Source organism: Neofelis nebulosa, chromosome 9, assembly GCF_028018385.1.
Source record: "Neofelis nebulosa isolate mNeoNeb1 chromosome 9, mNeoNeb1.pri, whole genome shotgun sequence".
NCBI classification, from domain to species: domain Eukaryota; kingdom Metazoa; phylum Chordata; class Mammalia; order Carnivora; family Felidae; genus Neofelis; species Neofelis nebulosa.
This window is the reverse complement of record NC_080790.1, coordinates 66,596,739-66,623,651: the sequence shown is the minus strand read 5'-3', so window position 1 is coordinate 66,623,651 and position 26,913 is coordinate 66,596,739. Positions and strand designations below refer to the sequence as shown.

Genomic DNA, 26,913 nt, shown 5'->3' with positions numbered 1-26,913 from the left:
AATGTGCACCACATATATACTTTAAAATCCTCTCACAGTAAGACTTTTAAAAAGTAGAAAGAATAGTTAAAAGCAATTTTAATATTCTGTTAAACCCAAGATATCTAAAATATTATAATTTCAACATGTAATCAAAATAAATACAATTAATAGGATATTTTCCTTTTTTTTTTTTTTTTTTTTTTACCAGTGTCTTCAAAATCTGATGAGTGTTTTCCACTGGCAGCACATCTCAATTCAGATGGTAACTTTTAACAGTTAAAGTGAAACATAGCTCTACCCAAATAATGAAGTTACAGGTAATGGAAAAATATTTTACATCACTTCAGTTTTGAAATTTAAACCAATAACAAAGTGGAAAATCCATTTCCTCAGTGGAATAGCAACATTTCAAGTGCACCAAAGCCACATGTGGCTGGTGGTGGCTTCTGTATTGGAGAGGTGCATATAGAGCATGCAAGCCTGTCTCTTGGCCTTACTTGATTGGAGCAGCAGCAGCCTTCTGACCACAGCTCAGCCAATCAGATTCTCCCACCCAGGAATTTGAATTTTGAACTGAGATACCCAGAGATCAGAGATGTTTGGCTCTGAGTCATTTGAATGGCAGAATTCCAAAGAGATGGTTTGTGAGCAGCTGTTGTCAGGGTCCCCAGAGCTTCCTTGTCTTCTGCTCTTCCAGAGGCCTGGTTGGTAGTTCAGTTCTTCTTGGATGCCATGAGAAAGCCTGATAGATTTCCAATAAGTTTTTATTTTCTCTTGAGCCAGCTCTAGCTCGTTTCTGTTACTTGTAATGACATTAATAAAAAAAAATAAAATGAACAAAACAAATTTCTTTAAAAGAGATACATAAGATAACATAATTACACAAACAGGTATACATTTATGCAAAAGCGCTTTTAGTACCTCCGAAAAAGATCATAATTGTCCAGAGTGTTATCAACTCTGAACGGAATGGAGCAGGGTATAGATAATTCAAAACAGTAAATTGTTACAAAAAGAGCATCTATTTGATTTGGGAATGCATTTCTGTAAATTGGGGGTGGGGATGGGGACAGAGCAGAAATAAGATACAGCTTCCTAATTGTTTTACAGAGAATTTAATCAGCATGAATTCTCCAAGAATGACGTTGATCACACAGCAGGTGCTTGATAAATGCATGTTGATTAATTGACTTAGAATACACCAGCTGTCGATGAAAGAATGTGATCCACAATCAAACCGTTTGACAGAAGAAAGCCAGGATGGCTTTTAAAATTAGTAACAACATGGAATTCCGTATGCAAATAATCCTTTCTTTGGTTCCCTTACAGATGAGAACAAGATAATCATACTCTGCTTTGGGACGAAGGTGTTTGGTGTTTAAGGATATAAACCTAGGTAAACGCATTCACCAGTTATTTGTTCCCAGTTTCCAGTAAGCATTTGGAAGGCCTTTTGATTGCATTTATCAAGTCTGTGTGTGGGTGTGTGTGGAAGGGGGTTGGAAGCTGGGGGAGGAAGTGCAATCATAAATGATCTCTCTTGATCATGGGGAGCTTTGATTTTATCTCTTCTTAGCATCAGATAATCAGTATTTAAATTTCACAGGGTAGGATAGAAACGTAAAAAAGAGTTTCAGAATAGCGGTGTAAACGGGTGAAGGTGAATCTAATTAATCTAATATAGTATAACTATCATACTAGTTATACTCTAATATAACTACCAGTTTATAGAAAGCATCAGAAATAAGAATACACACAGGGACACAGTCAGCCAAATCCAGAATATGGAAATTCTACAGAACAAATGGCTTTTTTAACAAACAAAAATTGTATAATTATGTTGTAAATGTCACAATTACTGGAAGATAGGACCGCCTCTGTTGGAACATTGTTTTACAGTGAGTTCCCTACTTGTAAATTCCCAGGTGTCATGTTGCATGCAGAAGCTTATTGGAGAGATACCTCTGAGGAAGTGAGGGAGGTAAGACTAGACAGTGGAGAAGCTGAGCCTAGTGAAGTTTCAGCTGGGGCCTCGGTCATCCTGTGGGGAGTTCTGGAGGGGGGTGACTCTTCAGAGTTGTCCCAAATTGAGACAAGGGGGCCAGGCTTTGTATTCCTGCCTCAGCCAGGCCAGTCATTTGATGGGCTGCCTCTTAATAGGGGCTACAACTTCCGGAGAGGTAGTTCCGTGCAGCCAAGAGAGTGTTCCTAGTGAGGGATGTGGCTGTGAGGTAACAGCGGCTGATATTCCCAGCAGCTGGTGCATGGGAGTGTTGGGCCTGAAGAAGCACTCTTGAGGGAGCACAACAGTATTCACTATAATAATGTAAAGTGGAGGCACTGGCTGGAAGAGACATGGAGTCAGTAGATGATTTTTTTTCCAAGTGGGAGATATTACAGAATGTTTGCTCCCAAAGGGAATCATTCAGTAGGGAGAAAACGTCATCGATGAGGCCAGAGAAGGAAAGAACAATTGCTGGAGAGAGAACCTTGAGTGGCTGGAAGGCAATGCACAACTGCAGGGGCTGACTTGAGAAGGGAGAACCCGTGTTATATTCGTAGTTACAAGAAAGAAAGTAGAATATGTGGGTGCCGATGCTGGTAGGCCAGTAGCTGTGGTTGGTAGCTGTGCAAATTCTCTTCTCAGTGAGGTAGAAAGCAAAATCATCAACAGAGGGATCAGGAGATGTTGGAGAGTTGAAGAGAGAGAAAAGAAATGAAACAGCCCTCTAGGAAAGATGGAGAGGTTAGAGAATGTACTGGGAGTTTATTAAAGGCCCATTTGAAGATGAGACCATGAATTTATAGTGAGCATCTTCTTGTGTGGTTGTTTTTCTCCAGTCACTTTTGGCTGCTGGGTGTGACACAGGAAGAGAGTTGCTTTTAACTGGGTAGGAGTTTGGCCAGAAAGTACAGTAAATGTAGAGAGGAGTAAGGGAATGGAGAGAGTATGCAAAAGAGTAGTTATAGTGATGGGGCATGGAATATAAACTGGGGAAGGAGAAAAGAGAGGTGAAAAGGTGATTATGGTCTGTAGGTTTCAGGAGCAGAATTGTGGTACTCAAGGTATAGTGAGAGTGAGCTGGAAAAATAGGAGGTGGTGGCACATATAAAGCAAAAATATAGAGTCAAAAAATAAGGGAATTTGAAAAATAGGCAGTCTTATGCACTGATAGTGGGAATGTAGATGGGTATCCCTTCTCTGGGTGGCAGGGGGGTGGGTGGGTAACATTGCAATATCTGTCAAAATATTAAATACCTTTTTCCTAGCAATTTTTCTTCCTGGAATTCATCTAACAATTATAGTTGCACATTTGCATTAAGATACCAGGGTGTTCTTTGCAGCATTGTTTGTAAAAGCAAAATACTGCAAACAACCTAAATATTCATCAATAGGGGACCTAATAAATAAATGATGATACAACCCTAAAGACTTGGTATACTTTGCAATCATTACAAAAAATACTATGGAAAATCATCATTTTAAAACCTTGGTGTAACTGATTCAGGCAAGGGTCGTCAGTGGATGCTAAAACTATTGAATCAAGGGTGACTGGGGAACAGGATATTTACCTGGTCTTGAAGAATCACCCCACAGACTATTTGTGAATTACAAAGATGAGGGGTATCTTTGCACTGGAGAAATCTAGCTGATTCCATCTGAAGAAGATGATCATTAGCATCATCACCAATGAGATAAACTGGTGTTATGTGTCTAGATCTGATGTGATGCAGTGGGAAGTGCATTCTTCTACTATGATATTCTTACAAAAAATGTTGAATCTTAAGAATCTAATCATGATAAAGCAATTAGATAAATCCAGAACATAGGGCATTCTTTTACAAAGCAATTGCCTGGACTCTGCAAAACTGTCAAATGTCCTAAAAAGACCAAAAAAAAAAAAAAAAAGGCAAGGGACAACAAAGGAGACTAAAGAGATATTTCCCTTATATGTAACGAGTGAGCCTTGGTTAAATTCTGGATAGAAAAAAAGCTATAAAGGACATTTTGGAGGCTAACTGGGGAAATTTGGATATGGGTCATGCCACAGTATGTCAATACTAAATTCCTTGGGTCTGATAATGGAATTGTGGTTTTATAAGAAAATGTCCTTGTAGGAGAGACAGGCAAGTGGTGAATTGTCATGCTGTCTGCAATGTGCTTCCAAATGACTCAACAAAACAAAAGAGAAATAAAGCAAATGTGGCAAAAATTTTAACCATTTATGAATCCAGATAAAAGATATGCAGACATTTATCATACTATTTTTTTTTCAGCTTTTTCTGTAGGTTTGACATTTTTGAGAATAAAACTTTTGGGGAAAAGAGAGTAACATAGAGCTCTAAGTACTGATTATTATGTTATTATCATTGGAACCAAGATTTTCAGCATAAGTGAAAAGAGATGGAAATATAAAATCAAACCAGCCAAGTAAAACTCAAATCTTAAATTTAAACAGTCTTTTACATGATCTGTAACGGCCCCTGTGGAGAGGAAAATGAAATCTTAGTATCTAATACTCCTGTCAACAATATTTACATAATTACAATATTTACATTGTTATGGTATGTTATTATTGTTAGGAGTTTTCAATTTTTAGAAGAAACCTATGAACTAAACATGGAAAACTTAAATATGGTTACTAGAGAAAATATAAACGCCAACCTTTATAGGGAACTAATTTTTTCACCTAATGCTGTGATTTACCAGTAAATCAAGAAATAGCAGTAAAGGCCCCTTGTATATTAAAAAAAAAAAAAAAAAAAAAGAACTAAGGAGGGGCTCCTGGGTGGCTCACTGAGTTAAGCATCTGGCTTGGGCTCAGGTCACGATCTCGCAGTGTTTGAGTTCAAGCCTCCTTTTGGGCTCTGTGCTAACAGCTCAGAGCCTGGAGTCCGCTTCAGATTCTGCATCTCCCTATCTCTCTACCCCTCCCCTGCTCACTCACCATCTCTCTCTCTCTATCTCAAAAATAAACATGAAACATTAAAAAAAAAAAAAAAGAACTAGGGAAGCAGCCACCAAAAAGTCTTGAAACAGAAACAATTAGAAGTGGTTCCTATTGGGAAATCGAATTAGGGGTGGGAGAGGATGGAGCAGTAGACAATGGTTTTCATTATAAGCCCTATTATATTATTGTTTTTTTCCCGTGTGTGATTATTGAGATAAAATGTTTAAAATAAGAAAAATTTTAATAAACCATGGGGAATGGCTTACAATCCATAGTGTCTGTACAGGCATAATAAAAACCTGATGTTTAAATTTCATCAGTTTCACAAATTCCAGGGTGGAGTTGGTTATTAGAGGCTATATAAGCCTCAACAGCAGAGGAGCATCCTGTAGAGGAGTAGGGGAGAGGGGTTGGGGGAGAAGGGAAAGAGACAGGGGAGGGAGAGGGAAAGGGAGGTGAAGGGGGAGGGAGAGAGAAGCTTATTGAAATATAAGATTTGACTCTCAGAGCAATTTTGAGTATGGTACAGTGTATTAATCATATTATTCTCTATCTAATGGTGTCCCAGCAACTGGAAGCTTGAGCTAAAGCTCTGGGAAAAGATGGCTATTAATTAAAATTTTTTTCAATGTTTTTTTATTTTTGAGAGAGAGAGAGAAAGAGAGAGAGCACGAGCGCATGTACATGTGTTGGGGGAGGGGTAAAAAGAGACACACAGAATCCTAAGTGGGCTCCGGGAGAACTGTCAGCACAGAGCCCAACGTGGGGCTGGAAGCCATGAACAGCAAGATCATGACCTGGGACAAAGTCGGACACTTAACTGACTGAGCCACCCAGATGCCCCGAGATACCTATTAATTTAGAAAAGGGTGAAATCTCTGGAGTCTCTGATGGTGTGAGATGTGCAAAACAGTGCTGCTGTATAGACATCCGGAGGTAGCAGGGAACACTGCTCTCTTCTCAGCAGGCTAGAAGCCCAGGCTGCATACGTACCAAGAAGGATCCTCCCGGGCACCCCTGGACTCCTTGCAGAAGCACGTGCAGTGCCTGTTGAGGTCTGAGAAAGAAATGAAGTCTTGCATTGCTGTGAGTGTAGGCCAAGCTAGAAAAACACTGTTTTCTTAATGTTGTCATAAGCCATGGTAGCCATGGCCATGTGTGGCCTATAAAAACATGTTCAGCACAACTGATTTTATAGCAAAAAGCATTAAGGGAGACAAACAGCATTATAGTGTGATTAAAGATACATTAAAAAAGGAAGCATAAATGTTATCATGGTAAATCTCAGCTATAATCCAACAATAAAATAGAGTTTTGAATGGACAGAGAGGCAAGGAAAAGCCCTTCTGGTTGCAGCATTATGGGGGAGCACACAGGGGGTAGATTGTACCATTGTTCCCTATTATGTGTTGCTCTGCATATGAAAGGGTTATGTTCACCACTGCATTGCTGTCAAGTTTAGCCTTATGACTTGCTTTGGTCTATGGGATATATGCAGAAGTGATGTATGCCCCACATCTGAGCAGAAGCTTTAAGAAGCATCCTGTGGTTTAGCCAGGAGCCAGTATGTCTCACATAGAGGTTGCTCCTTCAGTCCAGATCCTGGAATGAAGATCCTGGAACAGAGCTGTAGGCAATATGTGCAGTGATTGAGTAATAAACCTTTATTGTCATAAGCTACTGGGAGTTGGGTGGTTGTTTGTTCATAACCTAGTGAAAGCTAACTAATATATAACAATCTCCAAATCCTTTTGCTACCAACACCTAGAAAAGCTAGTTGAATTGGAACAGACATAATTTTAAATGCATGTATAAACTCCTCCAGGACCTCTAAATAAAGGGATACTAAAACAAACTATAAGCATTTGAAATAATGCTGCAGCTATAAATAGCAATAAAAAAAAAAGGAGAGAAATGCAACAAATTAACCTAAAAAGTCTAGGAAAGGGCATGGCTAATAAAGCAAGCAAGAAAAAGGGAAATATTAAAATTAAAAGCAGAAATGAACAAGTTGAGTGTAGAAAAGCAGAACACTAAATACATGTACCCAATGACTGTATTTATTCATTTAAAGCATTTTTAATTTCTTTTTTAACATTTATTTATTTTTGAGAGACAGAGACAGAGAGTGAGTGGGGGAGGGGCAGAGAGAGAGGGAGGCACAGAATCTGAAGCAGGCTCCAGGCTCTGAGCTGTCAGCACAGAGCCCAATGTGGAGCTCCAACTCGCAAACTATGAGATCATGACCTGAGCCGAAGTCAGACACTTAACCAACTGAGCCACCCAGGCACCCTGTATTTATTTATTCATTTAAAAATTGTTTCTAGAATGTACCCCCTCCCTATTGTGGTCCTTCTCTCTTACTATTAGGCTTGATTACAAACTATCATGGGCTTAATGTTCACTTTGAGAAAACTAATAAATTTTGGTACATTAATAAATAACATTTAGTAACAATAAATTAAGGTTACATATAGAAACAATTTAAATTCTGAACAAATATTTATGCTTCTTTTAAAATTAAACAGAATACATTCTCCAGCAAAAATTCTACATCTTGGCCATAGAATTGTCATGATCTAGGTCAGTGTTTTTCAGTTGAGGGTTGCAACCTAATGAATCGTGAAATTAGTTTAGTGGGTTGCAATTTACATTAAAAAATGGAAGGGAATAGAACTGAAAATATCAGAGTGCAATGCATGTAGTAAAGATAAGCACTGCTTCAGAAAACATTGGTTTGAGTTACATGCGTGTGTGGGAGTTGTGCACGTCCCAGGTTGAAATCAAAATTTCAGGCGGGTTGGAGTCAAAACAGTCAGCAAAGTTTGAAAGCCACTGATTTAGGGCCCAGGAATCAAAAGTCATGGTAAAAATATTTCACAAGTGATAAAGCTTGGGCACAGCCCAGTCAGAATTAAAAGTTGGCTGCAGTGTCCAAACAAGGCTCCAGGGAACACTAGTAAGTCAGGCTTTCCCCTTTTGTTCCTGGATTGAGAGTCACAAGGGAAGGGTCAGAATGGCCAAGGCAGCAGTGGGCTTAGGGCAGTGGCTTTATGGGTAATTAGTTTTCTATTGCAATAACAAATAACCACAAACCTAGTGGCTTAAAATAACACAAATTTAGGGGCACCTGCGTGGTTCAGTCTGGTAAGCATCCAAATCTTGAATTCAACTTAGGCCATGATCTTCAGGTTTGCAAGATCGAGCCCTACGTCAGGCTCCATGCTGACAGCACAGAGCCTGCTTAAGATTCTCTCTCCTCTTGGGGTGCCTGGGTGGCTCAGTCGGTTGAGTGTCTGACTTCGGCTCAGGTCATGATCTCGCGGTCTGTGAGTTCAAGCCCCGCGTCGGGCTGGAGCCTGCTTTGGATTCTATGTCTCCCTCTCTTTCAGCCCCTCCCCAACTCATGCTCTGTCTCTCTCTCTCCCTCTCTGTCAAAAATAAATAAACACTATGGGGCGCCTGGGTGGCTCAGTCGGTTGAGCGTCCGACTTCGGCTCAGGTCATGATCTCACAGCTTGTGAGTTCGAGCCCTGCGTAGGGCTCTGTGCTGACAGCTCAGAGCCTGGAGCCTGCTTCTGCTTCTGTGTCTCCCTCTCTCTCTGCCCCTAACCCACTCACATTCTGTCTCTGTCTGTCTCAAAAATAAATAAACATTAAAAAAATTTTTTTTTTAAAAATAAACACTACAAAAAAAAAAAAAAAGATTTCTCTCTCCTCTCTGCCCCGACCCCAACCCCCCACTCTCTATCTCAAAATAAATGAATAAACACTTAAAAAAACAAAACACAAATTTATTATCTTACAGTTTTGTAGGTCAGCAATCAGGCTCAAGTCTCACTGACCTGAAATCAAGGCAGCAATCAATACAGCCATATCCCTTTCTAGAGGCTCTAAGGGAGATTGTTTCCTTGCCTTTTTCATCTTCTAGAGGCTGCCCACATTTCTTGACTTGTGGCCTTCTTCCTCTATCTCCAAAATCATCAACATTGCATCTCTCTCTCACCCTTCTTCCATAGTCTCATCTTTCTCTGATAACAACTGGGAAAAAGTCCGATTTTAAAGATCCATATTATTAGATTGAGCTCACTGGATAATCTAGAATAATCCCCTTATTTCAAGACTTTTAATCACATTTGCAAATTCCTTCTTGCCGTGTTAGGTGACACTTTCACAGTTTCTGGAGGTGGAGGGAGTGGACATCTTTGGGGAGCATTATTCTGCCTACCACAATGGGTATGGATATGCTTCATCGTTTGAACAAACAGCAGAGCCACACCTGTGCAGTTTGCCTGAATGGAAGTGAGTACAGGTGGTCTGTGAAATGACCCCTTTGGATCTCTATGCAGTACTCCACGAGCGTGTTTTGAATGTTCACCCTACTACCTCAAAGAGGAGAGAGGAGGAAGTTTAAATTACACAAACCAATATAACTCAACCCACAGCTTTCATCTCTCCAGTATTTTCCTAGGAGGATTAACTGTCAAATGGGTTGACTCCTTCAGATCCATAAGAACTGAGAGAGAATTGTGCATAAACCTAAGAAAGATACCTGACCAAATACTCTTCCTTTGATCACATGTGGAAAATTTAAATGCACATATACATAAAATTACTTTATTATTTTTATATTAATGTTCATTGGTTATATAGTATGTATTTCATATGACAGCAAGTGGCAGCTAAAAAAATAAAGTAGTTCTAGAAATCCATTCCAATTTCTGTAATTCTAAAACATTGCATAATTCTGAAAGAAGTCTCTAGAACAACATTTCAGATTGGTACCCCACAAAATATAGTCATTAGCTTAAGATGTCTATACTCATATTTATTTACCCTGGCAAGGAGTAAAGTTCATTTTAAAAGCTAATGTTTTAAGTTCCTAAGATTTTAAAAATTTAAATGCACTTTACTAAAAGTAGGATTTTCAAAACAATCTTTGAAATGATCTATACATAATTACTCATAGAGTATCATCCTGCTCAGCATTGCTCATTGAATGTTTACGCCAACTAACAAAATAGGAATGAACTCACTTTTGAGTCAGATAAGCCACAATATTCCAGGGAACTCTAACAAAGCATTTTGTGAATCAGAGTGAGGGTAAAGGAAATGTAAAGAAGTTTAAAAAATTCCACATCAGGTATCAACCGATGGCAATGGGAGCCTTTTACAAATGGACATGCCTGGGTGGAATATGAAAGGAAGTTAATTTTGGGACATAACTCTATTATGCTGTTTCACTTAGTTATCTAAAAACATGGAAGGATGCTAATTTATGTAGCTTTTATATTTTTGGTGACTCATTTTTCTTCTAGTATAAAGGAGACTTTACACATATTTAGTAAGCTAGATTTTTCTTCCTTCTTATGAAGCTCATTGGCTCTTGCTACTCAGACAAAAGAAAAGGTTTTCATTGTTCTTCTACCTCAACCCTCAACTTCAGAGGCAAAATGTTTTCTAACTGGAAAGATGGAGTCTTTTTCAAAATGCATGTTGGCCTCTCAAGTTAATAGCCAGACATCTGCCCTTGGACCTGTTCTGTCCTGTCCATTCTTTCCTTTCTCAACCATCCTTGGCTTGTGCTACTGTGTCTTGTGCTACTGCTACCTTAATAAGCCTCAAGAGCAAGATTTCTCAGGAAATAATCAGAAAGTCATTAGTCCCATACACCTGTCCAATCCTTTCAGAAGTAATTTTCTACCAAATGTAAAAGATTACAAATGATTAGCATCTACCTAACTGATGTTATTGTGCCAGTTATCTTTCTTTTTTTAATGGTTTTAAAATTTATTTTGAGAGAGAGTGTGGCAAGTGGGGGAGGGGCAGAGAGTGAGGGAGAGAGAATCCCAAGAAGGCTCCACACTATCAGCGCAAAGCTTGCTCAATGCAGGGCGGGAACTCACAAACCGTGAGATCACAACCTGAGCCAAAATCAAGAGCCAGATGCTTAACCTACTGAGCCACCCAGGCACCCCATGTGCTATTATACTTCTGTTGGCACAATGCCACAATCTCCCTCCTATAATCTATAATTGCAGGGGCTGGACGCCTATAACTCCATACCCCAAATCCTTCACCAACTGGCTTCCAGTCAGGTTTGGACCATGGCAGTTACTGATGGGAGAAAAGAATAAGCCATTCTTGTGTGGTACCAGTGGTAGAAGTATCTCAATGGTCAAGTGGTGCCCCTTCTGTGAAGGGTGGAATTCTGCACTGGCCATATGGTAACCTTCCAATAGCAAATGCAGCTGGAGGACTCCAGCCTGAGTAGTAGTAGCAACTTTCTCGTCTCTGGCCTTCTTTTCTCTCCCTCTATCCTCTAGCCCTTCCAGCACCTTTGTAACCATTTACCAGAATTAAATTCCTTTTTGTTTGAACTATGTACAGTGGTTTCTGCTTTTCTGACTGGACTGATTATATACCAAACTATTACCTAAACTACCAGAGCTTTGGGAAATCAAGATGTTTGTTTCTAAGTGAAAATAGTGTAACATTTCCCTGGAAACCACTCCTGTCCACAAACTGTTATCAGGTAAGTTTCACGCACTTCTTAGTTCTAAGCACCATGAAGCTATACCCAAAAGCAGTGGCTCATGGAGTTTGACAGTCTTGTTTTAACGGTACAAGTGAGATACCCAGTGTGTGATTTGGACACTCTGAATGGTGGCTATGGACAAGTGATAGTCCTTGGCCAATGGGAATAGCTGATCTGCTGTTCAGAGATACTACAGACTGAGGTTTCAGGCTCTGGTAGTTCCTTGAAAATTCACTGAGAGTATTTCATGATTTGCAAATGGGGAGTGGAGAACAAAGTTGGTCAGGCAATAGAAAGGTTAGGTGTCTAACTGAAGTTGAAGTGGTGGTATAGGGGCTGTCCTACCTAGTTTTTCATCTGTTTGACAAATGTGTCCAGTAGGACCCTCTCAAAGTCTATTTCTAGACTTTGTTTCACAAATCAGGGATTTCGGATGAGAAACCCTAAAGGGATTAACCCTAAAAGTGTTAATAGGGTTAGATTTTTTCTGTGGTGGTTAAGGTCACATTGAAGGGGGTTCCTGTGGCTGCCCCAATTTCTGGACTCCCCAGATTCTCCACTTCAAGACCAGGTGATGCATTTATCTGGGTGAGTCTTTATTTAATTTTATTTAATGCCGCATCTTCCCATAAGATCTATTTTTGCTCATCACTATATCTTCAGGGCATAACAAAGTGCTACATACATTCATTCATTCAGTCCTTCATTCATTCAGTTAATATTAAATGCTATTTTATTGCCAACACATCGACATAACAGTAACCTCTTCAAAAGCTTCAGAAGTTTATGGCAACAAATTTTGAACACTCTTAGGGTGATTTAGTCTCTACAAAATCTCCCCTATGCATCCTTGAATGTCTAAACAGAAACTGCTGTTTCTATTTTTTTTTAATGTTTATTTATTTTTGAGAGAGAGAGAGTGAGAGAGAGAGAGAGAGAAAACGAGTGGGGGGAGGGACAGAGAGAGGGAGACACAGAATCCAAAGCAGGCTCCAGGCTCTGAGCTGCCAGCATAGAGCCCATGAGGGGCTTGAACTCATGAACTGCAAGGTAGTGACCTGAGCCAAAATTGGACGATTAAGTGACTGAACCACCCAGGCACCCCCAGAAATTGCTGCTTCTAAATTGACTTATAGATATTCTGGAGTGTGATTTGCCTTTGTTATCCTAAATCTGCTGGCATGAGTCTTCTGTCTATATGCGATAGACCAGTGCTCCCAACCCCAATAAGTCTCAAACTTTAATAAACATGACATGTATGAAATGAGTAGGTGCTACTTTTGATAAGAAAATAGACAACAGGGACACCTGAGTGCCTCAGTCGGTTAAGTGACTGACTCTTGGTTTCAGCTCAGGTCATGATCACATGATTTGTGAGTTTGAGCCCCATGTGGGTCTCTACACTGACAGTGCGGAGCCTGCCTGGGGTTCTCCCTCTCTTCCTCTCTCTTTGCCCCTCCCCTATATGCTCTCTCTCTCTCTCTCTTAAAATAAATAAATAAACATTAAAAAAAAGAAAACAGACAACAAAAGAAGCTTCCATTTTGGTGAGAGGAATATAGAATACTTTATAAGTTTGGTAAAATGCTTGAAATAAGGTAAATATATAAAATTGAAATAACATTCATATGTACCAACAATACTCAGTTTAAAATATATAATTAAAAAGGAATCCTGATTTACAACAGCAGCTGACATGAATTAATGAACTTTAATGAAAATTATATCACTAATATGAAAAAAACTAGAAGATTTTCCTGAAAGATATTAAGTACAGGAAAAGTGTTACTATATTTTAGAAGACTAATATTTTAATACTGTCACTTTTTCTACCAGTTAAATAATATACTTTAAATTATTAGGCAAAATCCCACTAAAAATATTTCTGGAAGAAATTGACAAAATAATTCTGAAAAAATCTTTTTTAATTTTCTAATTTTTTTTGGAGAGAGAGAGAGAGCACAAGTGCATGAGCAGGGAGAGACCAGAGTGGGAGAGAGAGGGAATCTTAAGTTGAGCATGGAGCCTGATATGTGGCTCGATCCCATAACCCTGGGATTATGACCTGAGCTGAAATCAAGAGTCAGGCGCTCAAGTGACTGAGTCACCCAGGCTCCCCAATATAATTCTGAAATTTACCTGAAAGAAGAAGCAGGCAAAAATAGCTAGTATTGTTAGCCATCATAAAAAAATGATTTTATTCTACATTCATCTTTAAAATCAAGTAAGTATGCAAAAACAGATAAAAAGAATTGTATCATGTTTTATATTATTTCCTGTGTTCACATTATTATTTCGTTAACAAAATTTTTCCTAAGAAACAATGCAAACTTAAATTTTATATCATAAATTGTGAGTTGGTGAGGATCAAGGAAGATTATATTTTATCAAAATGTTAGTCTAATCTCAGTTATTGCTCTGAGTGAGGTGTAGCATCTCATTTCTGCTCCTTCCTGAAGAGTTTGTTACCTCTCTCATCTTTCTTAGAGGTAGCCTCCACCATCAGTCTCAACATCTTTTTTTTTTTTTATTTTTTTTATTTAAAAAAAAATTTTTTTTTAACATTTATTTATTTTTGAGACAGAGAGAGACAGAGCATGAACAGGGGAGGGGCAGAGAGAGAGGGAGACACAGAATCTGAAACAGGCTCCAGGCTCTGAGCAGTCAGCACAGAGCCCGACACGGGGCTCGAACTCAGGGGCCGCGAGATCATGACCTGAGCCGAAGTCGGATGCTTAACCGACCGAGCCACCCAGGCGCCCCCAGTCTCAACATCTTTATAGAAACTTGGGTCCTTAAGGAACCATGCAGTCCAATATTTCAATGCTTTAAATATCTGGATTCCAAGGGTGCCTGGGTGGCTCAGTCACTTAAGCGTCCAACTTTGGCTCAGGTCATGATCTCACCATTCGTTAGTTGGAGCCCTGGGTCGGGCTCTGTGTGAACAGTCAGAGCCTGGAGCCTGCTTCAGATCCTGTGTCTCCCTCTCTCTGTCTGTGCCCTTCCCCCGCTCATGCTCTCTCTCTCTCTCTCTCTCTCTCTCTCTCTCTCAAAAATAAATAAACATTTAAACAAATTAAAAAATATATCTGGATTCCAGTTACAGATAATTTCATTTAAAATTAGCTTTTGGTTTTTTATATTTAGGCAGCTACCATTATTCTCAACTGCTAAAGATTATGACTTGAATGATGAATTAATTTATTAAATGATGAAGCTTTAGCTTCAAATGAATGGTTGTTCCAACCTCTCTAAAAATAGTACTTTGCAATCTGTTAATTAAAAGATAATTCACTGAAATAATCCCTTGATCCTATTAGGTCATTTGAAACCATAACACTTTTTAAATATACGTTCAAATTACTCCTACAGAAATACAAAAAGCAACACAAGGCAGTACTGCTACAATAACAACGTAATCACCAAATCTTAAAATTTTAATAACAATGGAGCTAGATGTGGAGACTGCCCGTAAAACTGGTGTATACCGGTGCACATTTTTAGCAAGTTTAAAGTGTAATTACGGTAATGGATTCAGTGAAATGGTTTCATCTTTGAAAAGGAATTCAATGATATGGCTGCAATTTCCATACTAAAGTGCCAATTCTATTCTTAAGTTCTCATTAAATTTTTTTTTTTGCCAACTCTTCTTGATTATTTTTTTACCCATGTCCAGTTTATTGATATAATTATCCATCATTATACATGCCATATCCTTGTTCATGTCAGTATTTGAACCAAAGCGCTTTATTTAAAGAAACTAACAAAAATTCACAAGGTTTGGATGTGAAATTACAAAGACACCTAATGGCAGAGCTAAAAGCATGTAGACAAAAGACAGCAACAATAGCAAAATGCGAGTGAAAGGAAAAACAGATACTTCTCAGAATGGCAAAGATGTCTCAGACAGGAGAAAAGTATTAAAGTGAGTTTTTAAAATGCAAGCATAAATGATGAGACTGATATTGATTTTGAGTTGTCAAAATATTGGCAAGTGAAATTTATTTATGCGTAATAAGGAAATGTGGTGAAAACATTTTGGGTTCTTAATGTATCCATACTGATTACATTTCATATTTGAAGCGGCATTGTCCATTATGGTAGCCACTAGCCACATGCAGCTACTTCAATTTAAATTAATTACAATTAAATAAAAATAAAAATTCAGTTTCTCATCAGCACTGGCCACATTTCAAGTCCTCAGAGCCACAGTGGACACATAGCTACATTGCACACACAGAAATAGAACACTTCCATTATGCCAGAAAGTTCTGCCAAACAATGTTGTGATCCATGATGAGAAGAGTTGTAATGAAGCTTTATCAATATTACTCATCTGGAAGTTTACCACAACTGCTTTTTTATTATCCAAGCCATGACTTACTTACAGAGACAGGTTATACAACCAGATAAAATCTGAGTCAAATTCTTTATTGCTTTCCACCCTCAACCAAGAAAGACTTCCTTGGAATATTATTATTACCTACCAGAACCTAAGAAATGCAATAGCTTCTTGTGAAAACTATATAGGCAGCAACTTTTGACTTGGTATAACATTTCAGATGCTGAATCACTAGGTATAATTTTATTCTTTCCATGACTGAGCAGAACAGCTGAGAAAAATAAAGGATTTTGTCTGCTTTATGTAATAGTATAACCCATAGCACACTCAGACAGAGATAATCTTTTATAATGGGTTTGGCAGGCATTTCCTTAACATGCTGGGGTGGGGAAAATAAACTTTATTATAGCTCTTTAAGGTTCTGAGTTGTAAAAGTGTCTCTACTGTAATATAAGCATTTCTTTATTTTCATTTTTAAAATTTAAAAATAGCTTTGTTTCCATAACTGCCTTAGGAAAATAGTAATAATAAAACAGATAAAAATCATTATATATTTATTCTGTAACATAAAACACAGAAAATGATTGGATGTTATCCCATTCTTTTATGAGCTAAATATAGCTCTAACACTACAATCCAATAAAGGTATGACACACCAAACATTTACAGACAAAACCTACATATGAATATTAGACATAAAAAACTGACAATATAAGGAAACATTAATAAAATAACTACATAAATTGATTCAATAAAAGAAATCATATGATCCTCTCAGTAGATGCTGAAAAGCCACTGGATGAAATCAACACCCATTTATAGTCTTTTATTATTATTATTATTATTATTATTAATTCTATTTTTGAGAGAGAAAAAGCATGAGTGGGAGAAAGGGCAGAGGAAGAGGGAGAGAGAGGATCTTAAGTAGGCTTCACACCCAGTGTGGAGCCCAATGCAGGGCTCAATCTCACAAACGTGAGATCATAACTTGAGCCGAAATCAGGCACTCCAACACTCATTTATACTCTTAATAAAAATACATTATTGTATAAAATTAAAATAAACACAAGTATCTATTCCGAATAAAAACTCAATTACACATAGTAAAGCTATATTATCATTACTATTAAATTTTTTATATTTTTATATCATTTTCAGCCAATATAATGAAGCATGAAATAGAAATAACAGAAATAAATGGTGGAAAGAAAAATACAAGAATTTTATGATATTTTTCAGGTTACATAATTGTATAGCAAGAAAATTAGGAAGAACTAACTCATAGCTATTTTTAATAAAAGAATACAGAAATTAAACATTTAATCTGCAAAAATCAGTATATTTCTGTAAAATCACCAAAATCAAGTTAGAATATATATAAAATATCTCCCCAAGTAAAATTCTGAATGAGTGATATGCATGATCTTTATAAGGAAAACTGCAATCCTTACTAAGATATATAAATGGAGACCTCAATAGTGACAAAAACACATTCTTTCATGAGAAAAATAAGTATCATAAAAATCTTGATTTTTTTCCAAATTAACTTATAGGTTTGATGCAATTCCAATTATGACATTATTCCTGGAGGCCTTAAGAATGAGAATAACATTTACAGAGAAAAAAAGAAAACAAAAGATGTTTTATCTGATAATAAAATGCATCACATAATAAACCATGTTACTATCAGATAATTAAGTACATTACTATAGTTTACAACAATGCCTCTGAGTAATCTTCCCTGACCCCTGACCTCCTCAATACTAATAGGAAACCAAGTTTTCTAAGATCTCTGGGTCATCCTGGAGCTGGGTCTTGGTAGGTGACATTTCTTCCTCTCCTTTTTCCTTTTCCTGTGGTCTGCCACCTGGTGGTCTGAATCAGTAACTTGGTTTCCACTGCTGCAGGACATCTAAGGTTGGCTCTTGCTACTCCTTTCGTTTACACATTTTCTGCTTAGCCACGGAATTAGAGGTGAGTGCCTGGGTCAAAGGGCACTAAATGACATCTTCCAGTGTTATTTAAAAGCATTCCTATGTGAAATGACATGGTGTCTGAGTTTGCTAAGAATGTTAATTACTATTGAAGCATGGTGCTCCTTTTGTGTGTATTCGCAAATTTGTACAATAAAAAGTTAAAACTAGAAACCAAACAAACAACCACTGCTCTCACAAATATAAATGGCTGGTTAATATATAAAAGAATCCTCAATCTCATTAACAATAAAACGGGCAAGGGTGCCTGGGTGGCTCAGTTGCGGTTGAGCCTCTGGCTCGTGATTTTGGCTCAGTCGTGATCTCAAGGTTCATGGGATTGAGCCCCACGTCGAGCTCTGTGCTGACAGCATAGATCCTGCTTGGAATTTCTCTCTCTCCCTCTCTCTCTTCCCTTCCCCTGCTCATGCTCTCTATTTCTCTCTCAAAATAATAAAGAAACATTTTTTAAAATTAGGCAAATTAAAACAAGTAAATACTTCTTACCTTTCAGATTAAAAACACTAAAACACTAACAGTTTTTAGTGTGGAAAAATAAATACATAATCTTTTGGTGACAGTATCAGTTGATACTGTCTTTTGCAGGGCAATTTGGTAGTACTGATGGAAAATTTTAATGTTCCAAAAATGTTTCATACCATTACACCTGGAATTCCACTCCTCTTTTATGAAACTACTCTGGCATTCTTATGCAGAAATAATGTACACTAATGTTCATTGTAGCATTGTTTATAAGAGTAAAATATTGGACATGAGCATAAACAAGATACTCATTAAATAGAGGCATATCTATATAATGGAATACTATGCATCCACTTAAAAGAACAATCTATTGTACTAATATTGAAAGATACCCTTGGAAAATGAAGTAATAGATGCTGTGTAAATGGGAATGGTCTCATTTTGGTTGAACAAGATAATAATATGTGTTAAAATGTGCATTTAAAAAATCTGGGGGTGCCTGGGTGGCTCAGTTGGTTAAGTGTCTGACTTTGGCTCAGGTCATGATTTTGTGGTTCATGGGTTCCATCCCCATGTTGGGCTCTGTGCTGACAGCTCAGAGCCTGGAGCCTGCTTTGTATTCTGTGTCTCCCTCTCTCTCTGACCCTTCTCCGCTTGCACTCTGTCTCTCTCTCTCTCTCAAAAATGAATGAACATTTAAAAAAAACCTTTTTTTTAATCTGGAGACCAATGACCACACAATTACAGTGGTTTTCTTTAGGTGGTAGGAAAAATAGGAGACTTTCACTTTCTTCATTGTATAGTTCTATAATGTTTGAGCCTTTTTCAGGGCACATATATTACTTTTCCAACAGAAAAAGCAATAGACAAATTATTAAATAAGTAAAAGAGTGTTTACCTGCCAAACTTAAGGAATGTTCCATTATTATGCCCAATTCTCTACTGCCTCCCACATCAGCAAAGTTCCCAGATAGGATGGTTCTACTTATTCTGAAGATGGAAGAGGCTTTTATTACTCTTTTTTGTTTGAGAGTCTTGATCTCAATGTCCTTGGCTGCAAATAGGACTCTCAAAATTGTCTTTACTGTTCCTCCCAGAATATTCTAAAAGGCATTAGAGAGTAAACAGGATGCTCAGTGCCCTCCTTAAAGTGAGAAAAGACCAAACTATCAAGTTTATAAAACTCAAACTAGAGGTTTCCACAGTGAGTGCACAAGATGATCCACTGGCACCCAGGAGAAAGTATTAGAATTCATCCTATATATTTTTATCTCACCCTTTGTTTATTTCAATTTTTTTTCAAGTTTTGTTTTTTAAATTATATATTACATAATTGTTCATACTCATATATGTATATGTACATGTATGTAGTTCATTAGTAAATATATATTTATATATTAAGGGGGCATATTTAGACATTTTTTACTGATGTACTATCTGGTCAAAAAAATTTAGAAGCCATTCACCTAGGCTGCAGCTGCTTTTAAGAGAATGAAAAACAGATATAAGTCACATAAAAACATGTTCTATGGAATTAGTCATCCTCCGCAAAGCCAGTAATAGAAGAAACCAAAACAGAAAAATAGATGAGAAAACACATGGAAGACAAATGCAAGGGTCGGCTTAGTAGGTAATAAAAGGTAGAAGGAAAGAGAAGAAGGAAAAACACATAGGAAAATTACACACATACAAATGAAACAGTGAAAAAAAACCCATAATGAATAAAGAAAGGGAGGTGAAATAAAAAGCCACAAAAAGACCCTGAAAATTTAGAGATAAAATGAAAAGAAGCGAACTATCATGCCCTTGGAATTTAGAATGTACCACATCCATAGTTCTTTATTCTCAGTGTCGACACAGGGGTTGGTACATAGTATGCACTCAATAAATAAAGGATTTGAATCTATGCCATTTTATACCAAATGAATGTTTTTAGCCATGATTTGAAAAAAAGTCCTTGTATTTTTGTTATTTATTTGCTGCCTTTTTAAAAGTAGGCTTCATGCCCAGTGTAGAACCCAATGTGGGGCTGGAACTCATGACCATGAGATCAAGACTTGAGCTGAGATCAAGAGTTGGACACTCAACCAACTGAGACATCCAGGACTCCCTCTTTGCTATTTTAAATCAGGATGCTGAATATTTTATAGATTATAAGGAATAGAAAACAAATGACATTGGAAAGAGAATGAAAAATCTGTGATGCTACACCTGCAAATATAATAAAAATCTAAGGATTCATTGGAGAATTTGAAGATATGGTGGGTAATTATTTATTTGCCAAACCATGGAAACTTCCTCCATCCCTTTGCTGTTACATAGACCAAATAATCAAGAAAAGATATTTGCAAAGAACCTACAATTTAGAACTTCTAAAAAGTCTTTCTATAGCCAGGATAAAAGCAATTTGTAGGATTAAAGCAGTGACCTTTTTTTCCCCCTCTCTTTACTTGAAAGCTGAAATAGTACCATTTGGAGTAGCAATTAGGTAGTTCATTAGTGATGTTTTAGATGTTCGATAAATTACATGTGAAGATGACACTTCTATTGCATCAATACTTTTATGCATATTGCTAATAATAACTTAAAACCACTTGATCTGCACTGCAAGCATGTTTTGTTAATATTTTTTTTAAAAACCTGCAAAACCCTGCTCTGCCAGTAGTCATACCTATTCTCTTACTCTCAGGGGCAGAAAAAAACCATGGATTACTCTTAGGCAAATATGAGGCACTATGTATGCAGATTATCATTCACATATTCATCTAACATTCACTGTGGGTCTTTTACTGCCAAGCATTGTGTTGGTGTGGGAGATGCATTTGTGAGATTAAAGAGTCTGCTTCCTCCAGAATTCACAATCATTTCTCTGGTCATAGTCTGATTGGATTAGCAATCACCAATGTATCTGAGATATATTTTTGCATGTGTGTGGATGTGTGGACTCATGGATGTAAAACAATAATAAAAAGGGTAAGAATTACTCATATGTTGATATCCTCACCCCTAAGGTGATGTATTAGGAGGTGGGACCTTTGGCAGGTGATTAGGTCATGAGGGTGGAGCCCTCATGAATGGGATTAGTTCTCTTATAAAAGGGATCCAAAGAGAGCTCCCTTTTTTCCACCTGTGAGGGCCCATCACGAAGACAAGTTATCTATATAAAACAAGAAGTGGGCTTTCACCAAACACACCAAATCTGCTGACTCTTTGATTTTGGATTTCCCAGCCTCAGGACCTGTGAAAAATAATTTTCTGTTGTTTATAAGCTACCTAATCTTTGGTGTTCTGTGATAGTCCAAGCTAAGACACTAGATAACATTAAGAAGAATCATGTAGAAATATTTTCATTGGTATGGGAAAGTTTCTGTGATATATTATAATGTGAAAGTTGGAAGGTACCTTGTTGCTTAAGTATCAAGTACAGGGAAGTGTAAGCCCTGACTTTGCTCCAACTCTGGGCAAGAAATTTGACCTCCAAAAGTATCAGTTTTCCCACCTGTTGTGGGTCGAATTGTGTCTTTCCCAAATTCCTATCTCTTAACCCCCTACCTAAGAATTTGACTGTATTTGGAGACAGGACCTTTAAATGGGTTAATTTAAAATGAGGTCACTGGCAGGGGGCCCTAATCCAGTATGATTACAGAGGGAAAGAAAAACCTTTTCCTCTACCCTCTTCGGTTTAGTAGCTGAGCAAATTAAATTGACAAAATAACAGGAGAGGAGGCATCCAATTTTATCAATACTTAACTTTTAAGTATGTGCATTGTATGTGCATGGTGGCTTCACAAAAAAGAAGTGAAAAAAGCCAAAGAGGCAACAGACTTGGAGGCTTATATACCTTTTTAACAAAAGGTGATAAATTGTGGAGAAGTGACTAGACAAAGGAAAGAGGGTTGGGGCTTCTAGAGTGCATTACTTGTGCAAAAGTGACTGGGAAATATGTGCGGGGGATGAAGATTTCTTAATGTAAGACAAGGGTTATTTTTGTAAAGTCTGTTTGTGCAAAGTCATCTCAGAGTTGACTCCTCATCTCTAGCGACAAGAATCCTCTCCTCACCTCTCCTCTTACTGGTATGGGGAGAGTACCTTTCTCAGGGCAAATTTATGCCCTGCTTTGCAGATGGTGAGAGAGCAGAGAGTTCTCACTTGCCTTTAGCTCAAAATAATCAGTATCCTGAAAGTGCCACATTTTGGGATACTATATTCAGGCTCCCCTTCAACTGATGCCCTTATAAGAAAAGGAAAGTTTGGTACAGACGGTAAAGAGGGAAGACCATGTGGACACAACAAGAAGGCAGCATCTAGGACACAACGCAAGAGGACTTAGAAGAAAGCAACCCTGCTGACACCTTGATCTCAGACTTCCAGTCTCCAGAACTGCAAGAAAATAAAATTCTGTCATCTAAGCCACCTAGTCTGTGGCACTTTGTTGCAGCAATTCTAGCAGTCCTACAAGATGGGGAAAATCTTAGTAACATCTTTACTTACCTTTCAAGGTTGCACTGAGTCAAATAGATGTAAATCCCTTTGTAAACTACAAAGCACTACACAAATGTTTCTAGTTGTTACATCGTCCCTGAAAAACCTGGGGGAACGCAGTCATGTTAAGACTGGACTTTTTAACCACTTTGTAAGGCAGAGGCTCAGTTCCCATAGAGGATGGAAAGAAGCAGATTTCAGCAGAACTGTAGCGATGAACACAAATGACTTGGCAGTGAAAGGAGAAAGGCAAAATAAAGAGAATTGTTTCTCACCCGCCCCCCACCCCCGTTGCAAGTGGTTAAAAAAAGAAAAAGACTATACATAACGAGAATAGCTAATATGTACAGAGAATTTACTAACTACCAAGCATCCCAAGGTCCCAAGGGCTTTTTATTGTTATTTTTTAGAGAAAGGGAGAGAGCACGAGCAGGGGAGAGGTGCAGAGGGAGAAGGAGATAGAATCCCAAGCAAGCTCCACACTCAGCACGGAGCACAATGCAGGGCTTGATCCCAACTCTGGGATCGTGACTTGAGCCAAAATCAAGAGTTGGACACTCAACCAACTGAGCCACCCAGGCGTCCCCCAAGTGCTTTTTATATGTGTTCCACAATTAAACCCCTATCACCCCTCGGGTACAAGTACTGTAGATGTATGTATATATGTGTATGTTTATTGTGGGGGAGGTTGTATACATATGTCTGTGTGTGTGTGAGGAGTGTACATATATATGTGTGTTTGTGTTATCTATTTTGGTCTCTTTTCCTACAACACATGTCTTCAGTATGAAAATCTGTTCATATGTAGTAGATAAAAAGTAATAAAACTGCCAAAATAAAAAGTTGTGATTTTTCAAGAGATGACTATGCTTTGCACTACTATGAAGCATGAAAAACACTACCTGACTGAACACAGTGACCTATGGTAAAATGCACAACACACAACAAATATCCACATTGTTTTCTTCTTTTTTAGAAGTATTTATTTATTTGTTTGTTTGTTTAGAGAGTGAGTGAGCAGGGGAGGGGCAGAGCAATAGGGAGAGAGAGAATCCCAAGCAGGCTCTGCACTGTCAATGCAGAGCCCAATGCGGGGCTAAAACTCACAAATCGTGAAATCATGGCCTGAGCCGAAATCAAGAATTGGAGGCTTAACTGAGCCACCCAGACTCCCCCCCCTCCCTCCCCCCCCCCACCACATCATCTTCTAATTCATGCTCCAGTGCATCCACATGGGTTGCCCTGAGTATGTGCACTGTTCTTTTGAGTTTGTGTTATTTCACGATGAACATATTGAACATATTTGTTAAACTGTATAAGCATACTGGCTTTAAGAATCCCAACTAGTGAATGAAATGAAAAGCCTTACATTATGAAGGGAAAGTTGAAATAATAAAATGTTTTGAAATAAAGGAGAGAAATTGAAGGCCTGAAGAAATTCAGCCCACCCACCTTCAGGAATAATGCTAAGAAAATAAACGAAAGGAGAGCTTGTGCATCCCAGTTATTGTCTGCTTCTAGTGAAATGGGAGAGCACTGGGAAGAGACTGAAGATGAAGACCCTAATGCTAAGTAATGCCAAGTGCAGTTGAATAGCACTCTGTGGCCTCTAGGCTCATTAGAAACCATACAAGCAGCTTCTTTATGAAAAGAGAGAATTGGCAGAACAAAAGTGGGATTTCTATTTTAAGCTGGTTTAGAAAACAGAAAAAGAGAATAATAAACACCACAGAAATCCTTGTCTGGTGTCACAATGGTTTAGCCTAAGAATGATGATATCCTCCTTTCCTTTTTCCTCTACTCAGTAGTTAAAAAAACAACACTCTATCACACCTATTTCCAGCAAGTGGTGTTTGGAACATGGCTATCCACTTAGGAAAATAATTAACTTATAACCTCCCATTTAAATTCTACAAGGAAAATACAAAACTTCTATACAGCAAAACGCACAATGAACTAAATGAAAAGACAAATGACAAACATGTCATTGCAACATGTGTCAAAGGGTATAAAAAGCTCTTATAGATCAATAATAGATAAAAAAGAAATCCCAATAAGAAATGGTCAAAGGATATGTAAAGATAATCCAGGAACAAATGCAAAGGCTAATCAATGTCAAACAATGCTCAATTTCAAATTTAAAAATGGAAATTAAAATTATGTTTTGTTTTTAACCTAGTAGATTGGCAAAGACATTTTTCAAAAAGATTAAAAAAATTTTTTTTTTAAATGTTTATTTATTTTTGAGAGAGAGAGCGAGAGTGCATGAGCAGGGGAGGGACAGAGAGAGAGGGAGACACAGAATCCGAAGCAGGCTCCAGGCTCTGAGCTGTCAGCAGAGCCCGATGTGAGGCTTGAACTCACAAACAGTGAGATTGTGACCTGGGCTGAAGTCGGACGCTTAACCGACTGAGCCACCCAGGCGCCCCTTTCAAAAAGATTTTAAAAGAAGTTCAGTAATTTTCCATTTGGGAATTTACTCAAAGGAAATAATGAGACTTGGGTTCAAAAATTGATGTTCATTACAGACTGTTTATGCATTTAAAAAATTGAAGTAATTTAATCTAGCAATTGAAGATTAGTCAAATAAATCAAGACATATATACTTTGATTTAGCAATTCTTCTGGAATTTATTCCTTAGAATAGTCAATAAAATCAACCGTTCTTAGTGACACAAATATATTTATTTCAGCAGTTTGTAAGGAAAAAATGGTAGAGTACACCCAATCAGGGAGGGAAAAAAAGAAAAAGACTGCAGAGTAATCATCATATCTCTGCATTCACTAAGATATTGTGTGTGTATATATACACAAGCTAAAAATAATGAAATGGTAGTTTATGGAATACTTTGCAGCTGCAAAGAAAGGAGTTCTGTATTTTTATATGAAAAGTGACCTCATAGTGAAAAAAAGTTCCACGACTGTACATATAATCCCTTTTATGTAAATATATCGTTAAAAAGAAAGCCACAGGCCCCAAATGGTGTCACTTAGGTTAAGTCCCAAGTCAGTAAACCAAGACTTAAACTGTAGTTTCAGCTCCTTAGAAATGTAACCTCTAACTAGTTAACATGGGAATTTCTTGGTCAGCATTAGGAAATTTACTGATACATCTTTTCCGTTCCACTTAGGAGGGTGACCTTGCCTCAAACAATGGATTCTTTGCTAACAATTTCCATTTTTTCCACTCTCCACCTTAAAAATCTTTAATTTCCTGTAGACCTTTGGAGCTCTCTTCTACTTGACATATAGGATGCTGCCTGATTCATGAACTGATATAGCTAATTAGATCTTGAAATTTTACTGCAACAATATATAAGGCTGTCTGAAGATATTTTGGGACGCCAAGCACTTTGGCAATGATCTTTGAAGACCCATTCCATAATGGACCCTAATTCAAAATTGAGTTGGTGTTATCTGACATAAAATTTTGTTATGCAGGACACCTGGGTGGCTCGGTCATTAAGCGTGGGATTTCAGCTCAGATCATGATCTCAGGGTTCCTGAATTCCGCCCCATCTCGCTCTCTGCTGGGAGCACAGAGCCACTTGAAATCCTCTGTCCCTCTTCCTCTGCCCCTCCCCTGCTCACACTCTCTCTCAATGATGAGAAAACATTTTTTAAAAAATGCTTATGTAAACATTTATTTAAATGAATATTAACTTCCATTTTGCCCTTGAAAATCTCCTAATTCTAGTGTTTTCTATGTACGCATGAAAGGTTAAAGACCCACTTGGAGCCCTGAGCTCCAGATAGAGCCAGAGCTACATTGTTTATCTTTGTATTTTCAAACCCTTTAATTACAAACGCTTCTGGCCCAGTGGGTTTGAATATCGCTGGCACTGAGGTGCTAAGTATACAACGGCGAACCGAAGACTTTGAAGGCCTTACCGAGAGAAGACTAGCCACTGCGCGTACGCCACTGCACCATTTCTAAGCGTGAGCCCCCACGCACTTCTAGGAAAAGAGAATGTAGAGATTCCTGCTATGGCCTCCAGCCAATGGCTACACTTTTGCTCTCAGCCCTAGCAACTCCGGGCCAATAGGCGGAAGGCTATCTTTTGATCCAGTACTGTCCTTTCCCAGCCAATCGAAAACGTTGTTCAAATGGCCCTTTCCGAGAGGAGCAGGCTCCAGGGAAGCTGGCTTCACTTCCGGGAG

General features: G+C 38.0%; 1 long non-coding RNA gene across 1 annotated transcript; it reads right to left on the bottom strand.

The window, feature by feature from the left end:
- Positions 1–5,885: 5,885 nt before the first annotated feature.
- Positions 5,886–26,884, bottom strand: LOC131485080 (uncharacterized). The gene is made up of 3 exons (XR_009248630.1): positions 26,644–26,884; positions 8,780–8,975; positions 5,886–5,991 (listed from the first exon to the last, which is right to left on the bottom strand). It is a non-coding gene; the product is annotated as an uncharacterized LOC131485080 (long non-coding RNA).
- Positions 26,885–26,913: the final 29 nt, after the last annotated feature.